This window comes from Myxine glutinosa, chromosome 12, assembly GCF_964187855.1.
Source record: "Myxine glutinosa chromosome 12, kmMyxGlut1.1, whole genome shotgun sequence".
Taxonomy (NCBI): Eukaryota; Metazoa; Chordata; class Myxini; order Myxiniformes; family Myxinidae; genus Myxine; species Myxine glutinosa.
In genome coordinates this window covers 69,472,062-69,486,892 of record NC_136272.1, presented here as the reverse complement: position 1 = coordinate 69,486,892, position 14,831 = coordinate 69,472,062, and positions in this window count along the sequence as shown.

Here is a 14,831-nt window from a genome sequence, read left to right as displayed (position 1 = left end):
TCACCATTCCCCACAATCACCATTTCGCACAAACATCACCATTCTGCACAAACATCGCCATTCCCCAAAAACATCACCATTCCCCACAAACATCACCATTCCGCACAAACATCACCATTCCCCACAAACATCACCATTCCGCACAAACATCGCCAATCCGCACAAACATCGCCAATCTGCACAAACATTGCCATTCCCCACAATCACCATTCCGCACAAACACCACCATTCCGCACAAACATAGCCAATCCGCACAAACATCGCCATTCCGCACAAACATCGCCAATCCGCACAAACATCACCATTCCCCACAATCACCATTCCGCACAAACATCACCATTCCACACAAACATCGCCAATCCGCACAAACATCACCATTCCCCACAAACATCGCCATTCCACACAAACATCGCCATTCCGCACAAACATCGCTATTCCCCACAAACATCGCCATTCCGCACAAACATCGCCAATCCGCACAAACATCGCCATTCCCCACAAACATCACCATTCCCCACAAACATCACCAATCCCCACAAACATCGCCATTCCCCACAAACATCACCATTCCGCACAAACGTGACCATTCCGCACAAACGTGACCATTCGGCACAAACATAACCATTCCCCACAAACATCGCCATTCCGCACAAACATCACCATTCCCCACAAACATCACCATTCCCCACAAACATCACCATTCCACACAAACATCACCATTCCACACAAACATCACCATTCCACACAAACATCACCATTCCACACAAACATCACCATTCCCCACAAACATCACCATTCCACACAAACATCACCATTCCACACAAACATCACCATTCCGCACAAACATCACCATTCCGCACAAACATCACCATTCCCCACAAACATCCCCAATCCGCACAAACATCACCATTCCCCACAAACATCACCATTCCCCACAAACATCGCCAATCTGCACAAACATCACCATTCCGCACAAACATCGCCAATCCGCACAAACATCGCCATTCCACACAAACATCGCCATTCCCCACAAACATCACCATTCCCCACAAACATCACCATTCCACACAAACATCGCCAATCCGCACAAACATCACCATTCCGTACAAACATCACCATTCCCCAAAAACATCACCATTCCCCACAAACATCACCATTCCCCACAAACATCGCCAATCCGCACAAACATCGCCAATCCGCACAAACATCGCCAATCCGCACAAACATCACCATTCCCCACAAACATCACCATTCCCCACAAACATCACCAATCTGCACAAACATCACCATTCCGCACAAACATCGCCATTCCGCACAAACATCGCCATGCCGCACAAACATCGCCATGCCGCACAGACATCGCCAATCCGCACAAGCATCACCATTCCCCACAATCACCATTCCACACAAACATCGCCAATCCGCACAAACATCGCTAATCCACACAAACATCGCCAATCCACACAAACATCGCCAATCCGCACAAACATCGCCATTCCCCACAATCACCATTCCGCACAAACATCACCATTCCGCACAAACATCGCCAATCCGCACAAACATCACCATTCACCACAAACATAGCCATTCCGCACAAACATAGCCATTCCCTACAAACATCACCATTCCCCACAAACATCACCATTCCCCACAAACATCACCATTCCGCACAAACATCACCATTCCCCACAATCACCATTCCGCACAAACGTCACCATTCCGCACAAACATAACCATTCCCCACAATCACCATTCCGCACAAACATTGCCAATCTGCACAAACATCGCCATTCCCCACAATCACCATTCCGCACAAACATCACCATTCCACACAAACATAGCCAATCCGCACAAACATCACCATTCCACACAAACATCACTAATCCGCACAAACATCACCATTCCGCACAAACATCACCATTCCACACAAACATCGCCATTCCGCACAAACATCGCCATTCCGCACAAACATCGCCAATCTGCACAAACATTGCCATTCCTCACAATCACCATTCCGCATAAACATCACCATTCCGCACAAACATCACCATTCCCCACAATCACCATTCCGCACAAACGTCACCATTCCGCACAAACATAACCATTCCCCACAATCACCATTCCGCACAAACATTGCCAATCTGCACAAACATCGCCATTCCCCACAATCACCATTCCGCACAAACATCACCATTCCACACAAACATAGCCAATCCGCACAAACATCACCATTCCACACAAACATCACTAATCCGCACAAACATCACCATTCCGCACAAACATCACCATTCCGCACAAACATCGCCATTCCGCACAAACATCGCCAATCGGCACAAACATCGCCATTCCCCACAATCACCATTCCGCACAAACATCACCATTCCACACAAACATCACCATTCCACACAAACATCACCATTCCGCACAAACATCACCATTCCACACAAACATCGCCAATCCGCACTCACATCACCATTCCCCACAAACATCGCCATTCCACACAAACATCACCATTCCCCACAAACATCACCATTCCGCACAAACATCGCCAATCCACACAAACATCACCATTCCCCACAATCACCATTTTGCACAAACATCACCATTCTGCACAAACATCGCCATTCCCCAAAAACATCACCATTCCCCACAAACATCACCATTCCACACAAACATCACCATTCCCCACAAACATCACCATTCTGCACAAACATCGCCAATCCGCACAAACATCACCATTCCCCACAATCACCATTCCGCACAAACATCGCCAATCCGCACAAACATCGCCATTCCCCACAATCACCATTCCGCACAAACATCGCCAATCCGCACAAACATCGCCAATCTGCACAAACATTGCCATTCCCCACAATCACCATTCCCCACAAACACCACCATTCCGCACAAACATAGCCAATCCACACAAACATCGCCATTCCGCACAAACATCGCCAATCCGCACAAACATCACCATTCCCCACAATCACCATTCCGCACAAACACCACCATTCCACACAAACATAGCCAATCTGCACAAACATCACTATTCCCCACAAACATCGCCATTCCGCACAAACATCGCCAATCCGCACAAACATCGCCATTCCCCACAAACATCGCCATTCCCCACAAACATCACCATTCCCCACAAACATCACCAATCCCCACAAACATCGCCATTCCGCACAAACATCACCATTCCCCACAAACATCACCATTCCCCACAAACATCACCATTCCCCACAAACATCGCCAATCTGCACAAACATCACCATTCCGCACAAACATCGCCAATCCGCACAAACATCGCCATTTCACACAAACATCACCATTCCCCACAAACATCACCATTCCACACAAACATCGCCAATCCGCACAAACATCACCATTCCGTACAAACATCACCATTCCCCAAAAACATCACCATTCCCCACAAACATCACCATTCCCCACAAACATCGCCAATCCGCACAAACATCGCCAATCCGCACAAACATCGCCAATCCGCACAAACATCACCATTCCCCACAGACATCACCAATCTGCACAAACATCGCCATTTCGCACAAACATCGCCATTCCGCACAAACATCGCCATGCCGCACAAACATCGCCATGCCGCACAAACATCGCCATTCCGCACAAACATCACCATTCCCCACAAACATCACCATTCCCCACAAACATCACCATTCCCCACAAACATCGCCAATCTGCACAAACATCACCATTCCGCACAAACATCGCCAATCCGCACAAACATCGCCATTTCACACAAACATCACCATTCCCCACAAACATCACCATTCCACACAAACATCGCCAATCCGCACAAACATCACCATTCCGTACAAACATCACCATTCCCCAAAAACATCACCATTCCCCACAAACATCACCATTCCCCACAAACATCGCCAATCCGCACAAACATCGCCAATCCGCACAAACATCACCATTCCCCACAGACATCACCAATCTGCACAAACATCGCCATTTCGCACAAACATCGCCATTCCGCACAAACATCGCCATGCCGCACAAACATCGCCATGCCGCACAAACATCGCCATGCCGCACAGACATCGCCAATCCGCACAAGCATCACCATTCCCCACAATCACCATTCCACACAAACATCGCCAATCCGCACAAACATCGCCATTCCCCACAATCACCATTCCGCACAAACATCACCATTCCGCACAAACATCGCCAATCCGCACAATCATCACCATTCACCACAAACATAGCCATTCTGCACAAACATAGCCATTCCCCACAAACATCACCATTCCCCACAAACATCACCATTCCGCACAAATATCACCATTCCCCACAATCACCATTCCGCACAAACGTCACCATTCCGCACAAACATCACCATTCCCCACAATCACCATTCCGCACAAACATCACCATTCCCCACAATCACCATTCCGCACAAACATTGCCAATCTGCACAAACATCGCCATTCCCCACAATCACCATTCCGCACAAACATCACCATTCCACACAAACATAGCCCATCCGCACAAACATCACCATTCCGCACAAACATCACTAATCCGCACAAACATCACCATTCCGCACAAACATCGCCATTCCGCACAAACATCGCCATTCCGCACAAACATCACCATTCCCCACAATCACCATTCGGCACAAACATCACCATTCCACACAAACATCACCATTCTGCACAAACATCGCCAATTGGCACAAACATCGCCATTCCCCACAATCACCATTCCGCACAAACATCACCATTCCACACAAACATCACCATTCCACACAAACATCACCATTCCGCACAAACATCACCATTCCACACAAACATCGCCAATCCGCACTCACATCACCATTCCCCACAAACATCGCCATTCCACACAAACATCACCATTCCCCACAAACATCACCATTCCGCACAAACATCGCCAATCCGCACAAACAATACCATTCCCCACAATCACCATTTTGCACAAACATCACCATTCTGCACAAACATCGCCATTCCCCAAAAACATCACCATTCCCCACAAACATCACCATTCCGCACAAACATCACCATTCCCCACAAACATCGCCATTCCGCACAAACATCGCCAATCCGCACAAACAACACCATTCCCCACAATCACCATTCCGCACAAACATCGCCAATCCGCACAAACATCGCCATTCCCCACAATCACCATTCTGCACAAACATCGCCAATCCGCACAAACATCGCCATTCCGCACAAACATCACCATTCCCCACAATCACCATTCCACACAAACATCACCATTCCACACAAACATCGCCAATCGGCACAAACATCGCCATTCTCCACAATCACCATTCCGCACAAACATCACCATTCCGCACAAACATCGCCAATCCGCACAAACATCACCATTCACCACAAACATAGCCATTCCGCACAAACATAGCCATTCCCCACAAACATCACCATTCTCCTCAAACATCACCATTCCGCACAAACATCACCATTCCCCACAATCACCATTCCGCACAAACATCACCATTCCGCACAAACATCACCATTCCCCACAATCACCATTCCGCACAAACATTGCCAATCTGCACAAACATCGCCATTCCCCACAATCACCATTCCGCACAAACATCACCATTCCGCACAAACATAGCCAATCCGCACAAACATCACCATTCCACACAAACATCACCATTCTGCACAAACATCACCATTCTGCACAAACATCGCCATTCCCCAAAAACATCACCATTCCCCACAAACATCACCATTCCGCACAAACATCACCATTCCCCACAAACATCACCATTCCACACAAACATCGCCAATCAGCACAAACATCACCATTCCCCCACAATCAGCATTCCGCACAAACATTGCCAATCCGCACAAACATCGCCATTCCCCACAATCACCATTCCGCACAAACATCGCCAATCCGCACAAACATCGCCAATCTGCACAAACATCACCATTCCCCACAATCACCATTTCGCACAAACATCACCATTCTGCACAAACATCGCCATTCCCCAAAAACATCACCATTCCCCACAAACATCACCATTCCGCACAAACATCACCATTCCCCACAAACATCACCATTCCGCACAAACATCGCCAATCCGCACAAACATCGCCATTCCCCACAATCACCATTCCGCACAAACATCGCCAATCTGCACAAACATTGCCATTCCCCACAATCACCATTCCGCACAAACACCACCATTCCGCACAATCATAGCCAATCCACACAAACATCACCATTCCGCACAAACAACGCCAATCCGCACAAACATCACCATTCCCCACAATCACCATTCCGCACAAACACCACCATTCCGCACAAACAGAGCCAATCCGCACAAACATCACCATTCCACACAAACATCGCCAATCCGCACAAACATCACCATTCCCCACAAACATCGCCATTCCACACAAACATCGCCATTCCGCACAAACATCGCCATTCCCCACAAACATCGCCATTCCGCACAAACATCGCCAATCCGCACAAACATCGCCATTCCCCACAAACATCACCATTCCCCACAAACATCACCAATCCCCACAAACATCGCCATTCCCCACAAAAACATCACCATTCCGCACGAACGTGACCAATTCCGCACAAACGTGACCATTCGGCACAAACATCACCATTCCCCACAAACATCGCCATTCCGCACAAACATCACCATTCCCCACAAACATCACCATTCCCCACAAACATCACCATTCCACACAAACATCACCATTCCACACAAACATAACCATTCCACACAAACATCACCATTCCCCACAAACATCACCATTCCACACAAACATCACCATTCCGCACAAACATCACCATTCCCCACAAACATCCCCAATCCGCACAAACATCACCATTCCCCACAAACATCACCATTCCCCACAAACATCGCCAATCTGCACAAACATCGCCATTCCGCACAAACATCGCCAATCCGCACAAACATCGCCATTCCACACAAACATCACCATTCCCCACAAACATCACCATTCCACACAAACATCGCCAATCCGCACAAACATCACCATTCCGTACAAACATCACCATTCCCCAAAAACATCACCATTCCCCACAAACATCACCATTCCCCACAAACATCGCCAATCCGCACAAACATCGCCAATCCGCACAAACATCGCCAATCCGCACAAACATCACCATTCCCCACAAACATCACCATTCCCCACAAACATCACCAATCCGCACAAACATCACCATTCCGCACAAACATCACCATTCCGCACAAACATCGCCATGCCGCACAAACATCGCCATGCCGCACAGACATCGCCAATCCACACAAGCATCACCATTCCCCACAATCACCATTCCACACAAACATCGCCAATCCACACAAACATCGCCAATCCACACAAACATCGCCAATCCACACAAACATCGCCAATCCGCACAAACATCGCCATTCCCCACAATCACCATTCCGCACAAACATCACCATTCCGCACAAACATCGCCAATCCGCACAAACATCACCATTCACCACAAACATAGCCATTCCGCACAAACATAGCCATTCCGCACAAACATAGCCATTCCCCACAAACATCACCATTCCCCACAAACATCACCATTCCCCACAAACATCACCATTCCGCACAAACATCACCATTCCCCACAATCACCATTCCGCACAAACGTCACCATTCCGCACAAACATCACCATTCCCCACAATCACCATTCCGCACAAACATTGCCAATCTGCACAAACATCGCCATTCCCCACAATCACCATTCCGCACAAACATCACTATTCCACACAAACATAGCCAATCCGCACAAACATCACCATTCCACACAAACATCACCAATCCGCACAAACATCACCATTCCGCACAAACATCACCATTCCGCACAAACATCGCCATTCCGCACAAACATCGCCATTCCGCACAAACATCACCATTCCCCACAATCACCATTCGGCACAAACATCACCATTCCGCACAAACATCACCATTCTGCACAAACATCGCCAAACGGCACAAACATCGCCATTCCCCACAATCACAATTCCGCACAAACATCACCATTCCGCACAAACATCACCATTCCACACAAACATCGCCAATCCACACTCACATCACCATTCCCCACAAACATCGCCATTCCACACAAACATCACCATTCCCCACAAACATCACCATTCCGCACAAACATCGCCAATCCGCACAAACATCACCATTCCCCACAATCACCATTTTGCACAAACATCACCATTCTGCACAAACATCGCCATTCCCCAAAAACATCACCATTCCCCACAAACATCACCATTCCGCACAAACATCACCATTCCCCACAAACATCACCATTCCGCACAAACATCGCCAATCCGCACAAACATCACCATTCCCCACAATCACCATTCCGCACAAACATCGCCAATCCGCACAAACATCGCCATTCCCCACAATCACCATTCCGCACAAACATCGCCATTCCGCACAAACATCGCCAATCTGCACAAACATTGCCATTCCCCACAATCACCATTCCCCACAAACACCACCATTCCGCACAAACATAGCCAATCCACACAAACATCGCCATTCCGCACAAACATCGCCAATCCGCACAAACATCACCATTCCCCACAATCACCATTCCACACAAACACCACCATTCCGCACAAACATAGCCAATCTGCACAAACATCACTATTCCCTACAAACATCGCCATTCCGCACAAACATCGCCAATCCACACAAACATCGCCATTCCCCACAAACATCACCATTCCCCACAAACATCACCAATCCCCACAAACATCGCCATTCCGCACAAACATCACCATTCCCCACAAACATCACCATTCCCCACAAACATCACCAATCCCCACAAACATCGCCATTCCGCACAAACATCACCATTCCCCACAAACATCACCATTCCCCACAAACATCACCATTCCCCACAAACATCGCCAATCTGCACAAACATCACCATTCCGCACAAACATCGCCAATCCGCACAAACATCGCCATTCCACACAAACATCACCATTCCACACAAACATCGCCAATCCGCACAAACATCACCATTCCGTACAAACATCACCATTCCCCAAAAACATCACCATTCCCCACAAACATCACCATTCCCCACAAACATCGCCAATCCGCACAAACATCGCCAATCCGCACAAACATCGCCAATCCGCACAAACATCACCATTCCCCAAAAACATCAACATTCCCCACAAACATCGCCATTCCCCACAAACATCGCCAATCCGCACAAACATCGCCATTCCGCACAAACATCGCCAATCCACACAAACATCGCCATTCCCCACAAACATCGCCATTCCCCACAAACATCACCATTCCCCACAAACATCACCAATCCCCACAAACATCGCCATTCCGCACAAACATCACCATTCCCCACAAACATCACCATTCCCCACAAACATCGCCATTCCGCACAAACATCGCCAATCCGCACAAACATCGCCATTCCCCACAAACATCACCATTCCCCACAAACATCACCAATCCCCACAAACATCGCCATTCCCCACAAACATCACCATTCCGCACGAACGTGACCAATTCCGCACAAACGTGACCATTCGGCACAAACATCACCATTCCCCACAAACATCGCCATTCCGCACAAACATCACCATTCCCCACAAACATCACCATTCCCCACAAACATCACCATTCCACACAAACATCACCATTCCACACAAACATAACCATTCCACACAAACATCACCATTCCCCACAAACATCACCATTCCACACAAACATCACCATTCCGCACAAACATCACCATTCCCCACAAACATCCCCAATCCGCACAAACATCACCATTCCCCACAAACATCACCATTCCCCACAAACATCGCCAATCTGCACAAACATCACCATTCCGCACAAACATCGCCAATCCGCACAAACATCGCCATTCCACACAAACATCACCATTCCCCACAAACATCACCATTCCACACAAACATCGCCAATCCGCACAAACATCACCATTCCGTACAAACATCACCATTCCCCAAAAACATCACCATTCCCCACAAACATCACCATTCCCCACAAACATCACCATTCCCCACAAACATCGCCAATCCGCACAAACATCGCCAATCCGCACAAACATCGCCAATCCGCACAAACATCACCATTCCCCACAAACATCACCATTCCCCACAAACATCACCAATCCGCACAAACATCACCATTCCGCACAAACATCACCATTCCGCACAAACATCGCCATGCCGCACAAACATCGCCATGCCGCACAGACATCGCCAATCCGCACAAGCATCACCATTCCCCACAATCACCATTCCACACAAACATCGCCAATCCACACAAACATCGCCAATCCACACAAACATCGCCAATCCACACAAACATCGCCAATCCGCACAAACATAACCATTCCGCACAAACATAGCCATTCCCCACAAACATCACCATTCCCCACAAACATCACCATTCCCCACAAACATCACCATTCCGCACAAACATCACCATTCCCCACAAACGTCACCATTCCGCACAAACATCACCATTCCCCACAATCACCATTCCGCACAAACATTGCCAATCTGCACAAACATCGCCATTCCCCACAATCACCATTCCGCACAAACATCACCATTCCACACAAACATAGCCAATCCGCACAAACATCACCATTCCACACAAACATCACCAATCTGCACAAACATCACCATTCCGCACAAACATCGCCATTCCGCACAAACATCGCCATTCCGCACAAACATCACCATTCCCCACAATCACCATTCGGCACAAACATCACCATTCCGCACAAACATCACCATTCTGCACAAACATCGCCAAACGGCACAAACATCGCCATTCCCCACAATCACAATTCCGCACAAACATCACCATTCCGCACAAACATCACCATTCCACACAAACATCGCCAATCCACACTCACATCACCATTCCCCACAAACATCGCCATTCCACACAAACATCACCATTCCCCACAAACATCACCATTCCGCACAAACATCGCCAATCCGCACAAACATCACCATTCCCCACAATCACCATTTTGCACAAACATCACCATTCTGCACAAACATCGCCATCCCCAAAAACATCACCATTCCCCACAAACATCACCATTCCGCACAAACATCACCATTCCCCACAAACATCACCATTCCGCACAAACATCGCCAATCCGCACAAACATCACCATTCCCCACAATCACCATTCCGCACAAACATCGCCATTCCGCACAAACATCGCCATTCCCCACAATCACCATTCCGCACAAACATCGCCATTCCGCACAAACATCGCCAATCTGCACAAACATTGCCATTCCCCACAATCACCATTCCCCACAAACACCACCATTCCGCACAAACATAGCCAATCCACACAAACATCGCCATTCCGCACAAACATCGCCAATCCGCACAAACATCACCATTCCCCACAATCACCATTCCGCACAAACACCACCATTCCACACAAACATAGCCAATCTGCACAAACATCACTATTCCCCACAAACATCGCCATTCCGCACAAACATCGCCAATCCACACAAACATCGCCATTCCCCACAAACATCGCCATTCCCCACAAACATCACCATTCCCCACAAACATCACCAATCCCCACAAACATCGCCATTCCGCACAAACATCACCATTCCCCACAAACATCACCATTCCCCACAAACATCACCAATCCCCACAAACATCGCCATTCCGCACAAACATCACCATTCCCCACAATCATCACCATTCCCCACAAACATCACCATTCCCCACAAACATCGCCAATCTGCACAAACATCACCATTCCGCACAAACATCGCCAATCCGCACAAACATCGCCATTCCACACAAACATCACCATTCCACACAAACATCGCCAATCCGCACAAACATCACCATTCCGTACAAACATCACCATTCCCCAAAAACATCACCATTCCCCACAAACATCACCATTCCCCACAAACATCGCCAATCCGCACAAACATCGCCAATCCGCACAAACATCGCCAATCCGCACAAACATCACCATTCCCCAAAAACATCACCATTCCCCACAAACATCGCCATTCCCCACAAACATCGCCAATCCGCACAAACATCGCCATTCCACACAAACATCGCCAATCCACACAAACATCGCCATTCCCCACAAACATCGCCATTCCCCACAAACATCACCATTCCCCACAAACATCACCAATCCCCACAAACATCGCCATTCCGCACAAACATCACCATTCCCCACAAACATCACCATTCCCCACAAACATCACCAATCCCCACAAACATCGCCATTCCGCACAAACATCACCATTCCCCACAAACATCACCATTCCCCACAAACATCACCATTCCCCACAAACATCGCCAATCTGCACAAACATCACCAATCCGCACAAACATCGCCATTCCCCACAATCACCATTCCACACAAACATCACCATTCCGCACAAACATCGCCAATCCGCACAAACATCACCATTCACCACAAACATAGCCATTCTGCACAAACATAGCCATTACCCACAAACATCACCATTCCCCACAAACATCACCATTCCCCACAAACATCACCATTCCGCACAAACATCACCATTCCCCACAATCACCATTCGGCACAAACATCACCATTCCACACAAACATCACCATTCCGCACAAACATCGCCAATCGGCACAAACATCGCCATTCCCCACAATCACCATTCCGCACAAACATCACCATTCCACACAAACATCACCATTCCGCACAAACATCACCATTCCACACAAACATCGCCAATCCGCACTCACATCACCATTCCCCACAAACATCGCCATTCCGCACAAACATCGCCAATCCGCACAAACATCACCATTCCCCACAATCACCATTTTGCACAAACATCACCATTCTGCACAAACATCGCCATTCCCCAAAAACATCACCATTCCCCACAAACATCACCATTCCGCACAAACATCACCATTCCCCACAAACATCGCCATTCCGCACAAACATCGCCAATCCGCACAAACAACACCATTCCCCACAATCAACATTCCGCACAAACATCGCCAATCCGCACAAACATCGCCATTCCCCACAATCACCATTCTGCACAAACATCGCCAATCCACACAAACATCGCCATTCCGCACAAACATCACCATTCCCCACAATCACCATTCCACACAAACATCACCATTCCACACAAACATCGCCAATCGGCACAAACATCGCCATTCTCCACAATCACCATTCCGCACAAACATCACCATTCCGCACAAACATCGCCAATCCGCACAAACATCACCATTCACCACAAACATAGCCATTCCGCACAAACATAGCCATTCCCCACAAACATCACCATTCCCCACAAACATCACCATTCCGCACAAACATCACCATTCCCCACAATCACCATTCCGCACAAACATCACCATTCTGCACAAACATCACCATTCCCCACAATCACCATTCCGCACAAACATTGCCAATCTGCACAAACATCGCCATTCCCCACAATCACCATTCCGCACAAACATCACCATTCCGCACAAACATAGCCAATCCGCACAAACATCACCATTCCGCACAAACATCACCATTCTGCACAAACATCGCCATTCTGCACAAACATCGCCATTCTGCACAAACATCGCCATTCCCCAAAAACATCACCATTCCGCACAAACATCACCATTCCGCACAAACATAGCCAATCCGCACAAACATCACCATTCCACACAAACATCACCATTCTGCACAAACATCGCCATTCTGCACAAACATCGCCATTCTGCACAAACATCGCCATTCCCCAAAAACATCACCATTCCGCACAAACATCGCCAATCCGCACAAACATCGCCATTCCCCATAATCACCATTCTGCACAAACATCGCCAATCCGCACAAACATCGCCATTCCGCACAAACATTGCCATTCCGCACAAACATCACCATTCCCCACAATCACCATTCCGCACAAACATCACCATTCCGCACAAACATCGCCAATCGGCACAAACATCGCCATTCTCCACAATCACCATTCCGCACAAACATCGCCAATCGGCACAAACATCGCCATTCTCCACAATCACCATTCCGCACAAACATCACCATTCCACACAAACATCGCCAATCCGCACAAACATCACCATTCCCCACAAACATCACCATTCCCCACAAACATCACCATTCTGCACAAACATAGCCAATCCGCACAAACATCACCATTCCCCACAAACATCACCATTCCGCACAAACATCGGCATTCCCCACAAACATGACCATTCCCCACAAACATCATCATTCTGCACAAACATCGCCAATCTGCACAAACATTGCCATTCCCCACAATCACCATTCCGCATAAACATCACCATTCCGCACAAACATCACCATTCCCCACAATCACCATTCCGCACAAACATCACCATTCCCCACAATCACCATTCCACACAAACATCGCCATTCCCCACAATCACCATTCCGCACAAACATCACCATTCCGCACAAACATCGCCAATCAGCACAAACATCACCATTCCGCACAAACATCACCATTCCCCACAATCACCATTCCGCACAAACATCGCCAACCCGCACAAACATCACCATTCCCCACAAACATGACCATTCCCCACAAACATCACCATTCTGCACAAACATCGCCAATCCGCACAAACATCGCCATTCCCCACAATCACCATTCCGCACAAACATCACCATTCCGCACAAACATCACCATTC